The following is a 21,524-nucleotide window of genomic DNA, read 5'->3' as shown; positions in this document are numbered from 1 at the left end:
TTAAACATGTTATTTTAATGTACCTTTAATTTAATAATTAAATAATATTAACACGTCTCCTGATACGTGTTATCTCCTTATAACATAATAACAAATAATAAAGAGATGTGAAGTCACCAATCACTGCCATGTCGACCCCCTAAACAACTCCTTGGCCTATGAGGGTCAAATATAGGCCAACCTCGACACAACTGCACGTGCTAAGGAGAAGGGGACATTACAGTCCGCTCTCCCTGAAATTGCTTGTCCTCAAGCAATCTTAATGCAGGATGCTGCAAAGTCTCCTCACCTTCCCAAGTAGCATCCTCAACCAGCAAATCCTTCCATTTAAACAAATATTCCCTAATAGCTCTCCTCCTCAACCGCTTCTCCCTAACATCCAAGATAGCTTCAGGTACTAAAATCAGCTTACCCTCATCATCCAAGGGTGGCAAAGTCGTGGAAGGAGTCACATGATGCCCTAACGCCTTCTTGAGGTGTGAAACATGGAAGACATTATGCACTCTACTATCTGTCGGTAGCTCAAGCTCATAAGCCACCTCTCCCACATGCCTGATAATCCTATAAGGTCCATAGTATCATGGCTTAAGTTTCTTGGCACCGCTCCTCTTGAGAGTAGACTGTCTATACGGCTGTAGCATCAAATATACCATATCGCTCACTTCAAATGTTCTCTCTACTCTCCTCTAATCTGCATACTGCTTTTGCTGGTTCTGTGCCTTATGAAGATTCTCTCGAAGGGCTCTCATGATATCCTGACCCAACCCTTCTACTGCCCCGCAATGTAATTCCTGAGATATCCCTCCACCCATTTATTCACTATTTTTGTCTGTCCGTCTGTCTGTGGGTGGTAGCTGGTGCTCGGAGTGAGCTTGGTCCCACAAAGTCTGAAAAGCTCTTGCCAGAAATGGCTCATAAACTTGCTATCTCTGTCACTCACTATACTCTGAGGTAGACCATGCAATCTGAATATCTCTCTAAAGAACAGCTCTGCTACCTGTGTAGCTGAATGTGTAGTGGCGATTGGAAAGAAATGGGCATATTTAGTCAAACGGTCAACCACTACATAGATACAATCTTTACCCTACACCTTGGGTTAACCTGTAATGAAGTCCATGGAAATGCATTCCCACTTCCTATCAGGAATCAGAAGTGGCTGAAGTAAACCTGCAGGGTATGTGTGGCCCTTCTTATTCTGCTAACACACAGGACACTCTCTAACATAACGAAGAACATCTGATTTCAAACCTTTCCATGTGAATCTTTCCCGCACCTGTTTATATGTCTTGTAGTAACCGGGATGACCTGCCATGGGTGTATCATGAAAGGTTCTCATCACTATGTTCTTTACTGTCAATTCTGGGGTCAAAAGATCATTCCCTTGTAAATGATTAGATCATTCATATTGGTATATCTATCTTCATGAATCAACCCCTCAATGAAACCTAAAGCCCAAGAGTCCTTTGCATATTTTGCCACAATCATGTGCTTCCAATCTTCTGAAATTTGTGCCATGAAGCTCAAATGAGGGCGGCGAGATAGTGCATCAGCCACTACATTTTGTGACCCTTTGACAAAAGAAATGTCAAAGTCATATGATTGCAGCTTACTCACCCATTGCCGTTGTCTATCATTAAGATCCTACTGCCCAAGGAAATGTCTCAAGCTATTGTGGTCTGTTTTTACTATAATTTTGCTCCCTACCAAATACTGCCTGAATTTGGCCAAGACATGCATGATGGCCAACATTTCCTTGTCATAAATGTTGTAGCTCCTCTCAGGACCCCTCAACTTCCTGCTCTCAAATGCAATCGGATGTTTGTCCTGCATAAGGACAGCCCCAATCCCGTCACCTGAAGCATCACACTGCAACTCAAGGGTTTACTAAAGTCCGATAATGCAAGTACTGGGCAAGTGGTCATAATTCGTTTGAACATCTCAAAGCACTCTTGTGCTTCAAGTGACCTAACAAAACCTCCCTTTTTGGTCAAATCAGTGAGCGGAGATGCATGTCGGGAGTATCCATTAACAAACCTGCGATAGAAACCACATAAGCCCAAGAAACCTCTAAGTTGTGTCAAATTCTCAGGTGTAGGCCATTCTACAATCGCCTTGATCTTATTGGGAGCCATGCGTACACCCTCTGCACTGTTGATGTGACCCAAATAAAGCAACTCTGTCATGCCCAAGTCATACTTGGATTCCTTGGCATAAAAAGACTCCTTGCCAAGAATACCGAAAACAGTATCTAGATGTGCAATGTGTTTTGCCCAAGTCCTGCTATACACCAAAATGTCATCAAAGAAAACTAGCACAAATTTCCACAGCTGAGAATGAAATATCCTGTTCATTGTAGACTGGAAAGTGGCAGGTGCATTGGTTAACCCAAATGGCATAACCACAAACTCAAAATGATATTGGAATGTTGTCTTCTCAATGTCTTGCTCCCTAACTCGTATCTGGTGATAGCCCGACCTTAAGTCAATTTTAGAAAAATATTGTGCACCATGGAGCTCATCAATTCTAGGAATTGGATACCTACTCTTGATGGTCTTCCTTTTCAGCAATCTGTAGTCTATGCACATACGTAATGTTCCATCTTTCTTTTTGACCAAAACTACAGATGAAGCAAAAGGTGACTTACTAGGTCGGATATGTCCCATAGCTAACAGCTCCTTGATAGTTTTCTCTATCTCATCCTTGAGCCATTTGGGGTGTTTGTAGAGAGTGATTATCACTAGTTTAGCCCCTTCCTCTAACTCGATGTGTTCAATTCCTCTATCAGGAGGTGCTCCAAGTGGAATCTCACTGAAGACCTTGTCATGCTTAATCCTCGACTCCTGAATGTCAGGTGGATAGATGGGCTTTTGCTGTTCCTCTTGCATAGGTTTCAAAACACATCATGCTGCCCACTCGATCATGTCATGACGCAAGAGACGTTCCATCCTCCTGAATGAAATATACCTGCAGCTGGTGTCCCGGAGTGCCTTCAACACGTGTCTTTCCATCCATTTCAAACCTCATTTCCATCTCACGGAGGTTGAGAGTAAATATGCCAATATCATGCAGCCATGTCATGCCTAGAACCATATCGATGTCACCCATATTCACAACATAGAAATCTGCCTTGAATTCAAAATTATTCAAGCGCATAGGCAAGTTAGGTATCATTCTATCACACTTAAGAGTGTAATCATCAGCAACCTTAACTCTTATTCCCTCAAAATCTTCAGTGTGTATGCCCCGTCTTTCCACAAGCCTTGCATCAATGAAATTATGGGTTGCACCAATGTCAAGAAGTGTGATGACTTTCTACCCAACAAGAACACCTCTCATACTGAAAAATCCCTCATGATGAATGCTAGTGAGGCAAACCTTCCTTGAGTTTCACCTCAGGTTCAACTTCTTCTTCTGGTTTTGACTTCTCTGACTCAAAATCTTCATCATCAGTTTGCTGGTCAGAATTTGAATCCTTCATATAGTGTCCACATAGCTCTGTTTGCTTTTCCCTTGGGCCTTAAGGGACAATCATGATTAGCATCATAAGGCCCCTTACAATAGAAGCATAATTTCTTCTTCCTCAAATCATTCAATGTCTCACGATCAAGAGGGAAAGTGGACTTCTCCTTAGCGTTGTCATCCTTCTTTTGAAACTTCTTATTATCGCGATAGGAAGAAGATCCTTTCGAAGAGAACTTGCCGGTAGGCGCTGCAAATTCCATCCCTCTTGCCTTTTTAATTGCTTCTTGCAGAGAGGGGGGGTCAAAGGCTTTCAACCAACCTTTGAGAGGTTCCATTAGCCCTTCAGTGAACAGGACTACCAATCTTCTTTCGCTAATGTTGGGAACCATGACTGACAACTGCTGAAATTCAGTGATGTATGATTCAAGGGAGCCATGTTGCTTAAGTTGAGCTAGCTCAAGGAAGCTTACCACAGGGTTCTACACATCAAATCTGTCAATGAGCTTCTCAATGAATTCCGCATATGTGGTAATTAAGTTATGACCAAGGGTTACTAACCCGTGGTACCACCACTCATGGGCAACCCCTTCCAAATGCAAAGTGGCAAACTTAATTGCATCTTCCTCCGGCATTGGTCTTAAGGAAAGATAATTATCAAGCTTCTGCACCCAAGACCTTGCTGGACATTTATTGCTCCCATCAAAATAAGGCATAGGTATCTGTTGACGTGTCTAAAATCACACTGCTGCAAACTCCATACGGCCAACACAAAATAGAATAACCAGCTAAGTATCCTATCCTCTCTTGAGATAAGGAAGTCCCTAATGCTATTTTTTATATTTGATCAAAGGGGACAACCTCAAGGTTTCTTTTGTCAGGTCTTGACTGTGGGATTTCTCAGTGGTTTAATGTGTTTATGCTGGAAACACAAGGGGGACTTACAATAAGATAGGTAATTTATAGATAAGTTCCCTGTAATCTTTGAGTCTGGCTTAAGGGGTATGGTATGAGTTATCATTGAAGTGTCATAAGATTTGAGATCCTCATACCCCCAAGCAATGATATTTGGGAATTCCCTCATGTTCTTGAGGATTCTGTTTCTCTCCTAAGATGTACATACTTTGCCAATCAGCACGTTCTTTTGATTCTCTTGCGTGCCAATGTTGATTTTATCGCAACCGCCTCCCTCAGAAGCACCTTCCTTGCGAGACTTGAGTTGGTCCCAGTCGAAAATCCTTTCGAACTGTACCATACCTCTAGGAATGGTATTTGTCCTGAGATTCAGGACTCCTATGTCGATCTCGGCTTCTTGAGGTTCTTCCTCATCAATAATTTGTGTCACAAACACATCTGAGCTTGTAATGAAGTCAATGATGTGCTTATCATCATCGAACACCTGGAAATTAGTGACATTGTCCGGAACTGATGGGACTGATGTCAGCTCCACTGTGAATATTTTTAAACTTTGCATTGAGAGAGGCTCGAGCGTACTTGCGGCCTGTGCCAATGAATCAACAACCTGGTTTTGTGATCTGAATATGGCCTTGATGTTGAAAGCATTGAAACTCTCTATTATGTCCCACACGCGGTTGCGATAGGCGCTGAGTCTCTTGTCATGGCAGGTGTATTGTTTTCGAACTTGCTGGACTACCACTTCGGAATCTCCGAAACAATGCAGGATCTGAGCTCCCTTCTTGATGGCTAGCACCAAACCATGAATCAAAGATTCATACTCTACTATGTTATTAGTACAGTGAAACTGTAGTCGGTAGGAGGCCAAATAGGTTCACCGGTAGGGCTTATCAGTTCTACCCCTGCTCCAGCTCCTCGCTTGGACTTTGAACCATCAAACCCTAGAGTCCAAGTCTGATTTGGGTCGGCGGCCTTATTGGTTGCAGTTGTTGGACCTATCATTTTATACTTTTCTTGTTCAGGAGGCCTCCTTTCAGGAATCTCAGGGAAAGCGGTGTCTTCTGACCTGAGAGTGTGGGTTTGCAGCACCTCTGAACGTCTCTTCCATACTTGATTTAATGCTGCTCTGCATAATGAACATGTTATTTCTGAATGGGCGGCATTGTGAACTCTACACCAGCTGGTCAAAAGTAAATCCTTAATAGAATCTTGACAGTTTAGATGGAGCATCTGCTCCATGTGCTTGCAGAAAAACTCCCTAAAGCTACTGAACAGCTCACTTTCTTCTGGTGACGGGATCTCTTTATCATAACTCTCTACAATTCCTTCCAAATTTTGGACTAGATTTGAGCATTGTACGAACAAAACTTTGATTGTTGAGCTTATATCAGCCCGATACGTGCCCATATCGAATTCCAGAAACAAAGTCTCATTGGCCTGGTAATATTCGGTGATCATTAGTTTAAGCCTAGGCTCAGACTCAATCCGGATCTGATTTGCTACCCCTCTCCACGGTAGCCACATATGAGTGAAACTGGAATGGAGCCAACCGTTGAGGACGCGGGTCCAGTCTCGGCTAAGCAGCATGCCATATGCTCCCGGGATGTCTACTACTTGGATATCAATGTACATCTGGATACGCGGATCTGCTGTCAATTGCATGTGTATATTGTTTAACTCCCCTACTACCGTCACTTCAGATTTGTCTAATTGAGTAACCTTTCGGTTAGTCTTGGTGGGGGTTAGGCCTAGAGCACTGCACACTGATAGAGGCATAACATTAGCTGAAGCTCCTGAGTCTATTAGGCAATTGTGCAAGTTCTTACCAAAGATTCTGAGAGTTGATAGGAAAGGCGGGGGTTCTAGCTTTTCAGTGAACAAACTGATAGTAGGCTCTGATGGCAGGGTGTCATTGTTCATGATTGAGATGTCCTGAGTTCTGCCTCGTGCACGCACTCCAAAACCAGTCTCTAGAGGCTGATCATTTGAGAACTCAGGCGGTGCAGCATAATTTACTGTTGCACCCCTGGGATTCGTTGGTCCTCTTACCTCATTGCTGATCTTCTGGGGTTGTCCTTGCGGTACTCTCTGACCGGAATTCTCATCGGTTCCTTTGGACTGAACTGGCGAGGGTTCCCTAAGGCTGCCCAAGACCATGTCCCTGACTTCGGAGACTTTCATTAATTCAGCAAGGGATAAGCTGACCTTGACCTTCTTGAATTCATCTGCCACCAACTGGCCTAGTTTAGTAATCTCTATATTGCTAGATGGCTTGTCACTAGAGCCCTGAGTTGTGGCAGCGGTCGGCTGATTCTGAGGAGTAAGTATTCTGGGAGGGGCTTGCGCCTTTTGCCGGCTGACCTTGGCCAGCATACTGCTGTGATGCCCTAGGATAATTTGGGTTGTTGTTGGCATTCTGATCTAGAGAAACTTGAATATCCTTAGGAGGCATGGAAGTAGTGTAAGGGCCACTATTGTTTTTCTGGTTATTATTGTTGTAATATCCCCGATTGTCGCGTTGGTACTGCTGAAATGCATTCACATCAGCAGGCTGATTTGGGTCTGCCACCTCATTTTCATCCTGATTAGGGAAGAACGGGGGGATGTAAGGGCCACTATTGTTGTTCTGGTTATTATTGTTGTAATATCCCCGATTGTCGCGTTGGTACTGCTGAAATGCATTCACATCAGCAGGCTGATTTGGGTCTGCCACCTCATTTTCATCCTGATTAGGGAAGAACGGGGGGATGTAGGTTTCTAAGACAAGCGTTGTATCATACCTTGGTGACGATACTATTTCAAATCCGGTGGGAGGAAGCACTGGCTGAGGCATTGTGTTCTCCACTTCTCGTTGGAATATATTTGCTGCAACCTGAAACTCGTTGCATTGCAGCTCTGAGTGCTGGTTAGTATTATGCAACTTGCACCAATTAGAAAGAGCTGCCTCTGCCAAAAATACCCTGTCCGTGTGCCTGTTTTTTGATGCTGGCGGGTTATCAAGTGGAGTGGGGACTCCTCCATTGTTGGGACGAGTGTTCCACGTCCTTGTGGGTCGTTGATACCCTTGGTTTTGGTATTGACCTTGGTGCTAACCTTGTTGCTGGTTTCTTTGACTATTCTGCAATTGATTATTCTGATTTCGCAGATAAGTGACCTCAGAGGAAAGCTTCTTCATTTGGTCAGTCAGCTCTCGCATCTCATCCTTCTCCTCTTGGGTTCTAGACGACACTGTAGTATTTTGCAGATATATGGGTTGTTTAGGAGGGATCTGGGATATAGGTGGTCCTGGATGTAGAACTAGCTGATTGGTAGATTGCTGAGGCTGATATGCCAATTGCGGAATTGGATTCATAATAGGCGTTTGGTGAGCCAAAGCCTGGCTGATTTCTTGAACTTGATTAGGCATAGCGGGAGGTCCTAATTGCACCAATGGTCCGGCGATGTTTTGGCCTAGTCCCTTGCTGATCTCCATAGCCTTAGCATAGGCTTCAGTTAATGTGGTCGGTGCAAGGTGTGACTGTCGGACAAACATAGCAGTTAGGTAGTCCAGAGCTGAATAGTAGATTTCCCTTGCCGAAGCATCACTTACCACATACGGATCTTGCAATCGGGTAAAGGCTTTATGGAACCTGTTGTTGAAAGAATTGATTGGCTCATGCCCCTGCCTTTTGACTTCGACAAACTACTTGTATAGCTCTGTCGGGGTTATAGGGATACCATACTTTCCCGTAAAAGTTGTTTTTAGCTTCTCCCAAGAGTCAATAGAGGATACCGGCAAATAGATAAACCAGTAAAATGTGTCTTCTCCCAATGAATAAGGGAAAAGTCTACATGCAACGTCTGCATACTCAATCTGTCTATTGCGTAACGCATCTTCGAATATCTTGATATGTTCTTTTGTTGTTTTGTTCAGATCATTTGCATGAAAAATGGAACAAAACCTGTCCAAGCTCTTAGGCATATCATGGTACGTTGGGAAAATGATGGGCAATGGATTGTCCACCAACCAAGTGGCACCATTTGGAGCGGGTGGATTGTGCGCCATCTGTGGCTGATTTACCTGAGTTACAATAGGAACGGGAGTTCTAACTGCTGGAACTATAAAAACTGTACTTGCTAGGACAGCAGATTGCTGATTTGCAGAGCTGGACTCACTGGGATCTGCAGCCCGACGATAACTCTTGCGTTTGTAGAACTGAAATCCGGCAAATCTTTCCCACTTTGGGCTTGACCTTAGGACTCTTTCGAATCTCTCCGGAGACAAGGATCCAATTCGTTCCAGCGTGAGTTGTTTTTAATGTCAAATCTGTTGGTGCGGTGCGGGAGCTAGATTAGCCTCTTCTTGATCTCTCTGATTCTGTGCGTCGATACGATCAACAATATCCTGTTCTTCTTCGAGGATCATGCACATTCGAAACCAGTCTAGATAGTTTCTTTTTACTGACCAAGCCATGCTATATAATTCAATGATAAGGCTCTCTTGTTCGTCGCTGAAATTCAAATCTGGTTGTATCACTGGTTGAGGGTCTCTTTCTGGCTGAGGAGGATTAATGGGTAGGCCCATTGTTCACCATATTAGTGGACCCAAAAGAGAACTGTTGGATTTCCTTAAGAACTTGCTTGTGAAGGGCAGCAATCCTTTGTCTTTGTAAATTTTCCCTGATCACAATCTCTATTTGCAAACCCTTTTCTTCTTCCTGGTTAATAGTGTGACTTACTTGTCTGAAAAGAGGGTGATCTACTTCTGATTTCCAAGCAAGGGATCGTAACTGGTCTGCAATATACGACTGGTTCAGTCCTTGATCAGGCTGCTCAAGGGGAAGGTTGAGCGGGAATTCATGCAGCAGTTCCATACTGCATCATTAGCCGCCCTCTTAGCGCCACTTCTGTTGCGTGCAGAAGAGGGTAAAAAAGTCATAGGGCTACTTTTTACAAATATGGACTAATATGATGCAGATTTAGCTGTTTAGACATTCATCATACGGCCCTCCTCCTAGCGCCAATTCTGTTGACGTCTCTGAAATCGCATTGCTACAAACTCCATACGGCCAACACAGAGTAGAATAACCGAGTATCCTATCCTCTCTTGAGATAAGGAAGTCCCTAATGCTATTTTTTATATTTGATCAAAGGGGACAACCTCAAGGTTTCTTTTGTCAAGTCTTGACTGTGGGATTTCTCAGTGGTTTGATGTGTTTATGCTGGAAACACAAGGGGGACTTACAATAGGATAGGTAATTTATAGATAAGTTCCCTGGAATCTTTATGGTCTTTTTATCAAATGATTTCGGTTAAGTTGATACTGTTTTTAATGGGACTGCGGATTTTCTTAATAAAAAGGGGAAAAAGGGGGGAAGGATAGGGAGAGAGAGATACATGAAATGTAAATTTTAACTAATATAGCAATTTCATCAAACAGACGGACGCCTCCAAATAACAAGACTAAGCATTACCAACTACTCAAGCACAGTGTTTGCATAAATCTAGTGCAATCTTCAAAGGAAAATAAGATTTTTCATGTTATCAAGTACAACATCAGAACTTTTACATTCATAGTGAGTATTCAATAACCGAACTTAAGCATATAAAAGGTTCAGATTAACCATGCATAGAGAAAGGCAATCAGCCATTCCCCAATGGTGTGAACTGCGAGGATTCTATCAGATGTTTGCTTGAAAATGCTATGTAAAGGAAATAAACATAACTGAAAGATTTCTAAATTAAGTGAAGAAGGAGACCATGCACTCACAAGGAAACTTGAAAACAGTCTTAATCTTTGCATTAATTCCTGTAAATTTCGCCAGAGCTTTTGCAACAATCCAAGAACTTCTTACAAAATGAGGAAAAACCAGTCCCTTAAATAGGCTTCAAAAAAGGATGAATGGCCCAGATCTAATTTAAACAAATGGCCCAAATTCATCCATAAAGCATGGCTGCCTATACCCATAAATGGGAGGCAAATATCAACAACCACCCCAAAATGAGTAATAACTACCCAAAAAGGTAATTATAGCAATTTCAGAATAATCCAAAAAGGTGCATTCATAAAGTTTTACATTTCAATTGACTTGGGAGTCAAACATGACCTTTTGGTGCAAAAATGCACTTTTTTAAGATTTTAAGGAAAAAAGCACTTTTAAGAAATCACTTTTTCTACTTCAGCCCCACACTCCTTTTTCTAGAAATTCATCTTCACCATGCAAATATTCCCGCCATAGATCACGACCTGCTGCACGTTCCTCACGAACATATTCCTGGAACCTGATGCATAATTTGAAAAGCAGACTGAATGGAGGCATAGGAGGATGGCGAATTTTATATTGCATGCCTTCGAGGTGTTGGTCTACCTGCTTTAGACCATCTTGCCAACTGGAACGATTACGCTCAAAGCACAACATGTTCGAGTGGAATTGACCGGCGAAGCCTAGGTCCTTAATGGAATAAGTGATCTTATTTGTTCCCAATCTTTCCTCCCAATCTAGCGGTATCACTTCATCGGATTGGTCATTTACCCATCTCGAAACCATTGATCGAAGGATTATCTTGCCAAGTTCCTGCATGGTTTTCAGAATTACCTCGCATGCATTGTGTTCTCTATCGATAATTTCCTTCGCATCATTCTTCATGTTGACAGTCCTGTACCATTCCTTAAGAGTGTTGATGTTATGAGGATCTAGGATGGCGGGTAATGTAGGAATCTGTGCATGGGTCCAGAAAAGAGCGTTCATGAGGGGAAGAGTAGTGGCAGCCACTTCCTGGATGTGGAGGGATTCCCTCTTTACCTCTAATAACTTAACCAAAGTGGTTTCTCGGTGGCGAGCCATTTCCTTCACTTCCTCAAGGATTCGTTCTCCTCTTTTTCTGATGCCTTGTATCCATTCCTGGACGGCCCTTGCGGTGTCCCGTACTCCTTCAAATTCTGTTGTGGTCCTCTGTGCCAATGCTGTCGAGGGAATGTGGGATTAAGAGGCATTGTGTAATGGTCTTAGGAGTTGATCGATGTACCCTTCGGCTTGTTCAGCACGGCCCCAATACATATCCTTCTCAGCTATTATCTCTTCAAGCTGCCTGAGTATATTCTGCACTAAATCTTTGAATTCTTCTCTTTCTTGCTCCTTAGTGGCTCGTCCAATGGGGACAGTTGTGATGCTATAATCTGCCAGTGTAATTTGATCTGCTGGCTTGTCCACAGGCGGGGTGGCAATGTGAAGAGTGCGGTTCCTTTGCTCGTCTTTGGTCACTCTAGAATATGCCTTGGGCTTTTTCTTCCCCTTAGCTTTCGCTTGGTCTATGCGCGAGAAAATGTCCTCTAGATCAATAGGCGGTTTGGTGGCGGCCTTGTGCTGGGCTCTAGCAATTAACCATTATTGAGGCACTGTTTGGGCTGATGATATGGTTAAGTCTGCATTCTGTTCTTTGAGGTTTTCAGCCGACTCATCACCGATTTGCAGCTGTTCTATTACCGGAGGAATGGGGAAGGTACCAAGTTCCTTACTTGCATCTGAACTTTCTCCCATTTCACTGAACAGTTGTCTGGTATCTTCACGTGATGGTTGTTCTTTGGTCCTTTCGAGCTCGCAAGTCTCCTCTATCCTTTGCTCTCCTTCGACAGTAGAGTCATCTTTGACCGTATTGTGGAGCAGCAATTCATGGCGGCTCTGTTGGGTGGGTTCATGCACTTCGATCCCTTGAATGGATGGAATCTCTCCTTCCTCTATTGGGTTACCTGTTTGGGTTGATTCAATGGCTCTTAGCTCAACTTCTAGCATGTCGGGTGCGGGAGGATCATTAGTTCCAAACGCATCAATGTCACTTTGAGAAGGCGGAGCAGGTATATAATCTAATTCCACTACATCGTCGGACGAACTAGGGTCCTCTGACGATGAAGTGACCTCTGGTCTCCTTATAGGAATCTTTTCCCTTCTCATTCTCTTGGACGTCCGAGTCCCTCTGCAAGCCTTAGCCTTCTTTATCTTCGCAGGTTTCTCAATTTCTTCTCTGGGTGCACTGGACGTTCCTTCATCTTCGGAAGACTGAGAATTGAGGCTGCCCATTAGGTGGTAAGTGAACTGGACTCCCTCATGAATTAGCCTCTCAATCTGCTGATGTAACCATTGGTCTGTGTATCTTGCTGGGGCTGCCATGACTGCCTCAAAATCAGTGATTGGGTCCTGTGACCAATCAACACCTGGCAAAAGATGCCTTACTGCCTCAAATTCTCGGACTTGAAGGCAATTCCCTGAATCCGTGAGTTGATCTAGGACCTGGCGGTATTCAAAGAGCCGCATTTGTTGCACACTCAGCCTAGAATATTCACGTCTCCGGATCTCGTAGTCATCAGAGCAATTTTTCCAATAGTCTTCAACTGATTCCTTTGCTCTGTACCGCCTGCCATAGGCTCTCTTCGCCAGATTATCGTGATCGAAATATTTTCTCAGAAAATGGTCCTATAGGCCATAAGAGGCCAGCTCTACAAGGGATTCCTCTACTAGGGTGGGGGTCTTTAGGTGGACATCCTGGTTTCCTATGATCATGGGGAACGCGAATCCTGCCTACTTGCTCTCTCTGAATAAGATGTTGGTCGGACGTGACTACCTTGCAACCTCCATAAGAACTACTTTGTCGGTTGGGTACCGTGGAAGTCAAAGAGGGGCACCATCAAAGCCCGCTATTCGGATATAGGAGAACCTTAGGAACTGGATGAACTAGGCTCCATACCTCTGTACTAGAATAGTAGCTTGCTCTGAGAGCCTTATGTGTAATCCTCCCTGCATTAGTCTGACCAGGCGCATTGTGAAGGCATCATTGACGCGCTCATATTGGCCAACTGCATAAGTTGGGCTGCTCTTTTCTGTCTGAGCTATATCTTGGTAATGCAGCTGTGGGTAACAATCATAGACCTTTACCTGACCAGGCCCATTCCCGATTTCACCTTTCATTATCAAACCTGGCAGTGGCTGGTTCTTGGCGAACATGTAGACCAAATAAGAGGTCATAGTGAAGTATTTCTTCGTTTCAAGCTCAATCAGCTAGTCGCTTATGATCTAGGCCTAATCAAACTTACTTCCCAGCGAAGACTTGCTCTGTGAAATAAAACATCCACTCTTCAAAGTAGTTGGATTTAGGAAGTCCCATAACTCGGCTGAGTAATGTGACCATATCCTCATGTTCATTATGAAAATCACTTCTTGGGGTCTTTTTCACAATTCTAGCGCTTGGAAGCCTTCTCTCCTTGTACCACTCTTCGTATATCAATGCTTTGCATCGGGCTGGATTCATATCATATGCCCCTTGTGCTTCATCTATGGTTGTGGCTGTGGGATTGTTTGGGAAGGGAATGTCGAATGCGTCGCCGATGGCCTCAGGAGTGAAGTTGGCGATGGTCATGTTCTCGAGGAGCACCAATCTGGAATTTGGCTGATAGTGCCGAGCGGCCTCTACCACTAACTCATAGTTCTGTACTGCTGGAGGAAATCCTGCCGCCTGGGCGATGCCACTTTCCACCATTTGTCTAGGCTTGCCATATGCATTAGGGGAGAAGACCCGATTCTTGAAGTCTTGGATGTCGATATGGCCTAGGTCGGTATCACCGATATTGTCCCAGACGCTCTGAACTTTTGACTCCCTAAATCCTCCGCTTTGATACTGATACTTCATCCTTTCAACTTTGTGTGGGATATCTGATTTGGGTGCTCGCGATGTCTCGGCTGCAACGGGCGTCTTTGATGATTCTACCGCCGATTTAGGCATTTATCCTGCACAGTCGGACGCGGATTATGAGGCGATACAAAAGAAGTAAGGCGGGTTAGATAGAGAATACTCCAGCATTCAAGGATTAGTTCAAAATTTAGATTGGAAACGGAGCGACATTTCTAGCTGAAAGCTTGATTGATTTGAACCAAAGTATTCATGAAGCTTTTGATCGCGAATTTACACTTAAGCATTTTGGATTTATTTTCAACACGGACAAAGCTCGAAAAATTCTCCTAAGCTTGAAAATGCAATTTCTGGTTAAATCTTAGGAGCAGATTCTAAATTTTGATTGCTTTGCACAACGTTTTACAAGAAAAAGATGCAGATTTCGAAAATTTAAGCATTTTAATCAGCACATACATCTATTTGATTTATTAGCATTTCAGATAATCAAGAGAGACAAAGCGTACCTACCTGATGAAAATGGATGGCGAGGAATTGCCCGACTTGCTGCCTAAAGATGAATGGACGATTCTGCAAAGTTTTGAATCCCAACGGTTATCTCCTTAATTCAAATTTTCGCGGTTGCTGTTTGAAAGGAATTTATCATTTTTAAACGGTTTTACCTTGAGCAATTGGTAATCTAAACTTGAGTGTGAATGGTTTGCAGCGTTTTACCTTGAATGCAAAATGCGCGAAATTGGCTCTGTCTCCCTTCCAAAATCGGACGTGATCCTCCTTTATATGAAATTCGGCAGTATGGAGAGGGTTTTCAAATTTGAATGGCGTTTTATCTTCTCATTTTCGGACCTTCTGGCGAGGAATTGCCTGACTTGCGTCTATCTTCCAACTCACGACCTTGGGGATATGGAGGCCCTTCCAAAACTTAAACTTCATTTTATCTAACCCTAAGGGGCGAACTTTGGACTATTTAACGCTTCTTGCAAGTTATACAAACCTCAAAGCTATGGCGTCCTTTGCGATTTTCGCATCTTTGGCGAATTTCGGAGTTTTAAGCGTTTTTGTTTACTAAGGCGTTTTCGGACTATTAGCATGATTTTGCAAATTTCGAAGATTTCGTGATTTGAAAGACTTTGGAGCGTTTAGATGTTTTTGCGAACTGAAAGGTGATTTTCGGACCATTTAACACTTTTCGCAACTAAAAAAAAACTTCGGACCCTAAGAGTTGCCTCTATCGAAAAACGATATCCCAGCTCCATTTCGCAAATTTCAGAGTGTTTTAGATGTTTTCCAAATTTCGGACCATTTGGGGTCTTTTGCAAACTTTTCCAAATTTTTAAATTTCAGCCCCAGGGTCCGAAATTGGATGCCTTAAGTGAAATTCAGACCTCTGGGGGCTTTTCACAACTTTTTAAAATACTTCGGACCTTAACCACCCTTTTGCAAATTTCGGAGTGTTTTAGATGTTTTCCAAATTTCGGACCATTTGGGGTCTTTTGCAAACTTTTCCAAATTTTTAAATTTCAGCCCCAGGGTCCAAAATTAGATGCCTTAAGTGAAATTCAGACCTCTGGGGGCTTTTCACAACTTTTTAAAATACTTCGGACCTTAACCACCCTTTTGCAAATTCATACAAAATTTTGAATTTCGGCCCCAAGGTCCGAAATTGGATATTTTTAAGTGAAATTCGGACTATTTAGGGGTTTTTGCAATTTGAAGGTAAATTTCGAACCATTTGCCATTTTTGAGAAATTTCAAAGTTTTTGAAATTTAACCCCAGGGTCCGAAATTCGGCCCCCTGGGCGATTTTAGCAATCTTAAGTGAAATTTCGGACCTTGGGTCAGTTTTCGCCAGATTCTACAAATTTTGGATTTTGGATCAGTTTTTGCCAGATTCTACAAATTTCGCGGAGACAAACCTTATGCAATCCATCTCATTGCCCTCAGGCGAAAAATGACAATTTTGGGTCCTCGTGCAACCTTCAAACGCACTATTCTTGCTTGGCGGGCATCGCCATCCTCTATCATCTTGCGCCCATTCATGGCGATTTTTACAATTTCGGACAAACTTTTAGCGTTCGTGCCCAAGGGCTAGACTAGCCTGATGGATTCATCGGCTCTTTTCTTTGACATCATCACTTCATGGACCAGTCGCGAGCTCACTCGAAAGGACGCGAGACACTTTGCGCGAAACTCAACAGGGCGAGAACGAAAGGCTCAAAAAAAAACAGGAAGGGGGACCCTGTCGGCGACAGGGAGCGTGTGCAACGCACAACAATATCTTACCAAGTGTCTGTTCATAATCATTCCTTGGTGGATTGTAGTGATCATTTTTAGCTCCATCTCTTCTATTCCTTTGATTCATGTACTGATCAAAGGTCCACCGGTCCTTCAAATCAGCAGGTAATGCAGTATACTCTTTGTACGCTTGCCTTGCTTCATCTCCAAATCTGTTAGCAGCAACTACAGGAGGGTTCTCCCTTGGTGTGAAAGTGGGGAAAAGTGGTCTAGAGGCTGATCCCCTCGTAGTAGTCCTTTGGGCAGACATATCTCCTTCAACATTTCTGATGTTTTCATTGCTCCCGCTGTGTTCAGCTTCATTTCTTTGGTAATTGGTGTCATTGTTGGACTGCTCCATTTGCCCAACAATCTTGACATCATGTCCAACATGATGTCAAACTTTCTCTCTATCCGAGCATCTTTGTCATCTTCCGCCATTTTTGCAGCGTCTCTTTCCCTCAATGCTGCTGATAATGTGTCTACGTTAGGTACCTGTGGGTTTTGGTACTGCTGTCTCCGTTGTTCCCTGTTATAGTACCTTACTTCCCTTGCACTCATTCACCAATTTTGATCACAAGATGGCAGGATGAAAGCTCTGATACCACTATGTCCCTGGCTAAGTTCTGATTTAAAATCTTAATATTTTTCACTTACACAATTCATTGAACACTTGGCTGTCATAGTTTAATCTGCTGTCCTTAGTTTTCGGTAGATATCAGGGATGTCTAATACTGATTCTTCATGTAATGACATTCACCATGGAAAGATAATATCATAGAAATGTTTGGACAACAATCACAAGTAATTAAGGAGCAAATAGAACTTGTAATCAGACATATATCATTGCTGTCATTCTGTCAAATGGTTGGCATACAACCTCAGAATCCACTAATATAAGATGCAGCCCTATATGGTTGGACCCCTTATTCATTAACTTACTTCAAGACTTATTACAAGCTCTAATACAATGACTGATAATGTAGCCTAATTCTCAGACTATGTCTGAGGACAAACACCATACAATACTGAAAATACAATGGAAGAGATATCTTGGATCCTATTATGATTGCGCCCACGGAAGCGATGAAGAATGCAAGCAAGTCGATCGGATTCACTGCTAGATGAAGGCGCTTCACTGAAATGTAAGCCTCAATGCTCCATCATGATGATAGCATCCAAACTGAGGGTTTCATAAGCTTAGGTCCGTTTTCTGGTCCACATTGAATTTTGTTTGCCTCACAGGGTAAACAGAAAGAGTACAGAAGTAATGCAGAAATGAACAATGCAAGTACAAGATGAATACGAGAATAAGATTTTCATTAATGACTCAGAATGCATCCGATGTTCATAGTATTATCTGTCGTAAAACATCATCTCCCTTCAATACCTGCAGGTAGTACAATATATAACAGCCGAAGGGGTGCGACACAGCCGTCGCAACTCCAACTACCTACCCGTCGGCTAACTAACTACTAACAAATAACATTACTCCCAAAACATACATATTTCCCGACAACATCATCCCCCCAAAAAAAGAAGTCGTCTCCGACGACTAACAACAAAATGGGAGACAATGCAACCCATACAAATTATACATCCAACACAAAACTAAGGAGGGGGCTGAGGAAGCGTCCCTGAAGTAGAAGGTTGAGATGTCGGTGGCTGGGCCGCCAAGCAGGCGCGGAGCTCATAAACCTGCTAAGTACATGCAGTCACATCACGCTCCGCCACCAACACTTTCTCCAAAGCCGTCTTCACCATATGTGCGGCTTCCAGCAACTCCTCTTTCGTATCTGCTGTCTCTGTCATACAGACCAATCAATCTTGCAACAGGCTCCTCTCGGCAGTGACTACATCCAACTCCTGCTGCACAAGGCTCCTCACACTCTGCTCCGCCGAAAGGCGAGTCTCCACCTTAGCCTTCTCTGCTCGGGCCATCTCAAGTTGTGCCAACAATTGTGCCCTCTCTGCTGCCCACGAGACCTGTTGACTGGCCACATCCCTCTCCAACTCGACTCGAGCAGCCTCGTGAACCGCAGACTCATGCTGCGTATGCCTTAATGCATTGTAGGCGTCTCGGTAGACCTGCTCAATCTCTTGAATGACGACTATCACCCGACTCTCCACAATGGGCTCACGCACAATCCAAGCCTGTAGCATCTCATCCAACTGAGTAGTCGGCCATCCCCGAGACTCAAAGCATGTAGCAAAAGCTACGGGGCAGCCCACCCACATAAACTCTAGGACCCTCTGTAACTCCACCACAACCTGCTGTAACGCTCGCATCTGGGCCATGGCCACCACTCGCCTACCCCTCGTCACCATGTCAACTAAATAGGCCTCAATGTCCTCCCCCTCCTGCTCTGAAGGCTGTGACCGTGATGGAAGTGGCATCTGTGTAAGAGCGCCAAGGGGTAACTCAGAAGTCTCTGTCGGAACCGATACTACCGCATCCTGCTGGTATGAAGGTACCTCCCCCGCCACTAGAGGTGTAGCATCCCCCTGCTCCTGGATGGCAGAGACGACCTCTCCTGCCTCGTTCCCAACTGTTGGTACATGTGCCTCGGCAGATGAATCGTCCAAGTCTACTACCTCAGTTGGAGTCTCTCGACAAGGTGAGAATACAGCAGCTCCCACAGGTGGTACCACTGTCATCTGAAATCGCTGAGTCGGCCAGCTCTCCATAGCCACTACCGACAGGTCTGTACTAGGGATCCCCGGGACTCTCTGCATCTCTACGACCGGAGTGTGTGTCGCCATAGCCATGGGCTCCTCCAACAAGGAGGCAGGAACGGTCACCACTGCCTCAGGGCCAACAACATCCAACCGCACCTGAGGCTCCATATCAACCACCTCCCTCAGTCCCTGCTCCTCATCTACCACTACTCAATGCGGCGACCCATCTGTACACGACTCCACCATGTCTTCAATAAGTGCCTCCGTGGCCGAGGCCAGTCCGGAAGGTGGTGCTCGACCCTGCGGAGGTGATGCTACCTGCTGCTGGATGGGGCCAAGTGCAACTGGCGTGCGGCTCTGCCCAAATGCCGGAATAGAGGTGTCTCCCACTCCAGATGACATCACAGGTGTGCCCATCGGTAGCAAGGGTGGGGCAAAAAGGACCCTCTCCTCCGTCACCCTGCTGCTATCATCCTCCGCCTCCGAAGCCTTTGTACTACTGGAAGTCTCCCTCCCACTATCAAGTTCCCCTGAGGCCGTATCTACAATCCGTTTTCGCTTCGCGGAAGAGTGCCCAATGTCAAGGTGTCTCCAATACATGATAGGAGGCTCACCTAATGCCAACGGTCCCTACGGGTGTACCTCCAACTCTGCCTCCGGCACTGCTTCCCGCATGGCCTCCAAGAATAGTCCTATGGCATAATGGGGCATATAAAACGTGCGATGCTGCATCGTCAAGAACTCACACATTCTCTCTGCTAGCAACGCAGCCCAATCGTACACAATGTCGTTCATAAGCCCGTTCATGAGCATAATCTGAGGGAGGGCGATGTTCGACGCCCTAACAGATCCCGTCAACCTTCTCTTAATGACATCCATTATGCACCACCAGTGGCCCTCTGCAACAAAGGTCTTGCGTATTCCTCATCCCTTCGTGGCATTAGCCACGCTGTCCAGCTCCATTGTCGTCAAGTTTCTGGATACTAATTTAATCCAATATTCTTTCTCCTCACGCTTCATCTTCTTAGCCTTCAACTCGATTTTCCTGCCATGTCTGCCTGGGATGTCGAACACTCTGGTAAAGTCCACAGCTTTGAAGGATATGGTGACATCCCTCCCGAGATACTCAAAAGTACTCGTCCATGTGTATCTGTCAAAGGTGTCCACCATGAACCGTAGGGCATCCTCATACTCTCGGATAGGAAACACGGGCATTCGGATAGCCCACTCCACTACTGCCTTATGAAGGTTCTGCTTCACCAAATCATCGTCGGGTGTGTCCTGCCACCATTTTCGGCATTCAGACCCGTTCAGTCCCTCAAAGGTGATATTTTGAGGAGTCAATGTATTTTTTCCACTTGCCGCAGGTTGTGGTGTTTTTTGCTTTTTCTTCTGACTTGCGCTGGCATCCATTGTGCTGCCTGCAACACACACACCTGACGACAGGACCCTGGTATTTTTATTCATCTGGCTGCCACTAGAGGAAGCCTGCAACTGCTTTTTCCAACTCCGTTTCCCAGCCGACTCCATTAATTTCTCGTGTAACTGATTTCTGGTTATAGTCGTACGGTCGTGAAACACCTGCATAACCACCTTAACTACCTCCTGGATGGCTGTGTATGCTTTGCGTGTGCCTACCCTGTGCTTGCGTGGGTGTTGCGTTGTTGGGCGGATTGCGAGTGGGGTGGGCTGGGCTGGGGCTGCGTTTTTATGCGGGCTGCCTTTATGTCTTGTGGCGGCGCCTTTATGCCTTGCGGCGGCGGTATCCACCGCACGGTGGTTCCACCGTCAGTGTTGCCACCGCACGGTAGTTTCACCGTCGATGGTCCCACCGTTCGGTGTTGCCACTGCAGGTGGTCCCACCGTACGGTGATTCCGCCGTGGTTTTCTTTTCTTTTTTCTTTTTTTTTCTTTTTTTTCGTATGGTCCATTGTCGTACGGATTTTTTAATTTTTTTTTAATTTTCAAACACCCTGATTGGAGGGTCCAGGTTCCCTCCGTTCGTGGTAAACCTTCAATTTGGAGCTGTTCACGGCTTTGGTCACTTCGCGGCCGTCCAATGTCCACAGTTGAACCGATCCATTTGTTGCAACTTCACGAACTTTGTAAGGTCCTAGCCACCTCACTTTAAATTTTCCAAGTTTAATTTCATTTCGCCCATTATATTTCAACACGAGTTGTCCTGGGGTGAACTTCATTCACTTTAGATGCTTATCGTGCCACAACTTCCTCCTTTGCTGCGTTGTCTCGGTTGCCCATTGAGCCATCATCCGCTTCTCATCAAGTTTATTCAGAGCATAAAGTCGCTTCCTCAAGCTCTCCATATCGCCGAGTCTATTTTCTATTGCAATACGAAGACTCGGTACCATGAATTCGGCAGGCACCACTACTTCCTGCCCATACATAAGTTGGAAGGGCGTTTGTCCTGTAGTCACTTTGTACGTCGTGCGTTAAGCCCACAACACGAAGGGTAACTTCTCTTCCCAATCTTCCCCTTCGACCCCGCACGACTTATAAATGACTCCTACAAGGATCTTGTT

General features: G+C 44.6%; 1 protein-coding gene across 5 annotated transcripts in view; it reads left to right on the top strand.

Moving 5' to 3' along the window:
- Positions 1–21,524, top strand: part of LOC131035216 (uncharacterized) — a 324,651-nt gene that overhangs the window by 291,569 nt on the left and 11,558 nt on the right. The window lies entirely within an intron of this gene.

The sequence above is a fragment of the Cryptomeria japonica genome, chromosome 5 (assembly GCF_030272615.1).
Source record: "Cryptomeria japonica chromosome 5, Sugi_1.0, whole genome shotgun sequence".
Classification (NCBI taxonomy): domain Eukaryota; kingdom Viridiplantae; phylum Streptophyta; class Pinopsida; order Cupressales; family Cupressaceae; genus Cryptomeria; species Cryptomeria japonica.
The sequence above is the reverse complement of the archived record's forward strand: the minus strand, read 5'-3'. Positions and strand labels throughout refer to the sequence as shown.